Genomic DNA, 4,279 nt, shown 5'->3' with positions numbered 1-4,279 from the left:
TTGCCAGTTTCTTATCCTTTTATTTATATATACTTGTAGGAGAAAGTTTAGTAACACGAGAGAAACTTTATTAACAAGAAGGACAGTTGAATAATTAAAGACGATTAATAAAACAAGGAAGAAATATTACATGAGAAAGATAATTTAAGAAAATAAAGATTATTAAAAATGGAAGGCTTAATAACGAATAATTAAAAACAAGAAAAAGATCAGCTACAAAACATTAAAATCAAATGGAAGAAATTAAAAAGAGAAAACGATTTGAAAAACAGAGAGAAATCAGCGCCGACAAATATCAGAAGAAGGAAGAGTGAGAGACGACAATAACGAGAGGAAGAGAGAGAGAGAGAGGCAAGAGATAGTGTGGTATAGAATCATCAGCAAAAATAAACACTTCCAATGTACTACCCAGCTCCGTGAGAGAGGAAACTGGCCTCAAGTGAGAATTATTTACGAACACACTTAGATATATTCCCGACTGACAGACACGTTATTGTTTACTGGTGTTCATGGTATACTCTGAGACCGTGAATGAATACGTGAGGTGCTCACTTACGTTACTCAATACGTTAATAATACACATGTGAAGTTGTTTAGTCTCAGTTTACAGTGTGGACCATACTGTATATACCGGAACTTAAGAGTGGATGGAGCGTCACTTAAAGGTTTATTTATGTTTTACTTTAGTTATTTTTCAATGCTAAGTCTTTATTATTTCATATATCGGATCTTAAACGTGTTAGACTTTAATAAACTACTGAACAGTCCCCGAGCTAGATTACAGAGCTCTGGATATGTTGTAGAGCTAACAGCTACTCACTGTAGTACCAACTTGCATTATAAAATCATAAATATTTGGCCATGCACATGCAGGCGTAGTGCCTTTTTCAAGAACATACTTAAATGAATGTGTAAATGGGTTCCACATGTGTTGTGTGGATACAACACACCGACTATGAAGCCTTGGTTACACAAGTAAGCAGCGTAACTTGCACTGCATTTGACTTCTTCCACTTTCAACTTTAAAATTAAGTACTTCTTCACAGCCAGGTGGATTGGAGTGACCCACACACGAACCAGAGACTGAGTATCCACTCGGCCGCCGCACTATTCTCAGGTACGTTGTTAAGAACATGACCTATTATGAAGACTGTCTGATAAAAGGATCTATTTACGGTGTACTGTATAGAACATAATTATATGGATGAGAACGAGACGTCCAAGATATTGCAAGGAATATACTATGAAAAACATGCTAAGAGTGTTGCCAAATGTCACTGTTCAATACTCGTGTACAAAGGTGAGGTATCACAACATCTCGTTGTATATTGTAAATGTGTTAACATGTGTCTACTTTTCCAAACATGTTATATAATCATTGAGAGATGACTGGGCAAGCAATGGGTAGATCACAATACCACGAAAAGTATATGTATAAGGGCCATTAGTCCATTTGATTCACTACCGATTTATGTTTTGCATTTATATGAATATCTGGATATAATGGCCCAACGCTTCATCAAAGATAAACATAATTAACCTAAGTGCATAGTTAACCCAAAAGTGCTGCGTTCTCTATGATACATAAAGACAAGTGGTTGAAAGGAGTAACTCTTCTGTTTTGCAATAAGCGTTACTCGTTCCCACACGAAGCATCATAATTACGGAGAACAAGGAAAAGCGAGTGTGGAAACCATTCATAATGAGGCCCATAGGAACGAGCTAAATAATACTGTTCTTTCCTCCCTCGCTACATTTGTCTTGTGTTAAAACAATGAAGAGGTTAATGAATTTCCTGCTAAACACGGATATAATTTCTTCACACTACCCACAAACGCCATGGTTGTGAAGGGCACACCCAAGTTGCTGTTTTTTTAGTTAAAAAAAAATCGTGGTTTCAACATCGGATTCGTCGAATACAAGTACTATCAGTAACTATCTATAAAAAAAATCACAAAACTTCTGGCTTCGAGGCACCCGTCTCAAAATTTACTCCTTTTTTTTTGCGGAGATTAGTCCACCCAGGCACAAGTCACTGACCCACATCGGGGCCTGGGGGCGAAAATGTAATAATAATAATATTAAATAATAGTCATAATAATTCATAATAAATAAAATTTATGATAAAAAATAAACAATAAAATAATAATAATAATAATAATAATAATAATAATAATAGTAATAATAATAATAATTATTATTATAATATTAATAATTTTAATAATAAAGAACCATGACTACGAAACTCCAACTCAGAAACATTTTTAATGCAGCACTTGCCTCTGGCTACTTTCCAAGGAAATTTAAAACAGCAAGCATCCGACTTATACCAAAACAAGGTAAATCCCCCACCCAAGTATCAAATTACAGACCAATCTCTCTTCTAGAAACACCGGGAAAAGTCCTAGAAAAAATAATTAACCACCGACTGAGAATACACCTCGAACTTGAAGAGAAATACAACCCCAGGCAGCATGGATTTAGAAAACACAGAGGAGCCCATACAGCCTTAGCCCTAATTTACGAAAACATAGCAAACGCAATACACAACAAGGATCAATGTAACGTAGTATTAAGGGACGCAGCAAAAGCATTCGACAAGGTCTGGCACTTAGGGCTCAAATACAAAATTACCACCCAAGAACTTCCCAACAACTTTACTTCCTTTCTGTGTAACTTCCTTGACAATAGAGAGGCCAAAATTATCATTGGTAACCACATAGGCCCAAGCATCAAGTTATACAGCGGAGTACCACAGGGAAGTAACCTCTCGCCCACACTCTACACAATATACACGGCGGACATGCCACCTCCAATACACGGAGAATACGTTGCTTATGCTGATAACGTCACCCAAATCATCCGACATCCAGGCAAGGGCAAACAGATGATGGCACGGAAAACAGCCCACGCCATCGAGCAAATCAACGAATATGAAAAAAAGTGGAAAATACAAACCAATACACAGAAACTAATGATAATACACATTGCCAAAATAAACCCAGCACCAATCACAGTCAACAACGTACCTATACAATACTCCAACGAAGGCAATATTCTGGGACTCACAATAACAAGAACAGGCATAGCAAAACACATAACACAACGCAAACAGCTTGCCCAATCACAACTCACGAAACTACGAAGATTTAGCAAAATTTCCACCAAATTTCAACTACACCTATTCAAAACACTTGTCCGCCCCCACCTGGAGTATCCTCCAATACCACTTAGCACGATCAGCAAAACCAGCCAACTTAAACTTCAATCAGTACAAAACAAAGCTATCCGTAGAGCATCAAAGCAACTCCCGCCATACACCACCAAAATACAAAAACTTCACGAATTATACAATATCGAACCACTGAACACACGTACACACAGCCAAGCGCAGAGAATATGGAGCAAACTTGAAGAGTTGAAGGACCCATTATTCTCCCAGTTAAAAGAAGAAGGAACAACTAAAACACACAGCTGGTGGCCCAAGAGCGTCCATGCTAGCATAAAAGAACAAGACCCACTTTACACATATGTGCACATATAACACCACCATCTAACAAACATAAATTAACACCCATTACAATAATGAATACCAAGCTAGCTTAGCTTCCCTCCCCTCCACCTGCCTCCCTCCACCTGCCTCCCTTGAGCGCGCGGGCATGTGCTGTGGGTGGCCACCACCCCAACATATCAACTCGTCTCAGCTAGGTTGACAGCCCACCTGCCATCTCCCCCTCCTACTTTTCCTCTCGTTCCTATGCTTTACTTCTCTCTCCTCCCCTTTCCCAGTGCAAAGTCATTTGCCACTTTATTTCATTATCATCATCATCATACAAAATGACAAAAAAAGATCAAAAGTGAGAAACAGTATATGTATGTTGTGTTGTCAATGGCAAGAGAAACAATTGAGACCCTGCAATTGTGTGTAAATGAGGCATATAAAATTTTAAACATAAAATAACACCCGATTGTCACACAGCTCGACAAATTAGCTTTATTTACTCGGTTTACGATTTTAATATTTGATTTGAACACGCACAGGTACTGTAGACAAAATTACGTCTATTCATCTATAAAATTTTGATACCTTTCATCACCGAAGATTTAAAAAAAAAAATCCATCTGATTACTGTTTTAAGATACGGCTTTACACTCCCTTTCCCCACATCCCCCTCCCCGTCCCCTCCCACATCCCCCTCCCCCTTATCCCGCTCCCCATCCCCCTCCCCTTCTCATTACCCGTTCCCCCTCCTAATAGTCTAATACTAGCATTACGTCT

This window comes from Homarus americanus, unplaced genomic scaffold, assembly GCF_018991925.1.
Source record: "Homarus americanus isolate GMGI-L3 unplaced genomic scaffold, GMGI_Hamer_2.0 scaffold74, whole genome shotgun sequence".
In the NCBI taxonomy this organism is placed as follows: domain Eukaryota; kingdom Metazoa; phylum Arthropoda; class Malacostraca; order Decapoda; family Nephropidae; genus Homarus; species Homarus americanus.
Note: the sequence above shows the minus strand (reverse complement) of the source record.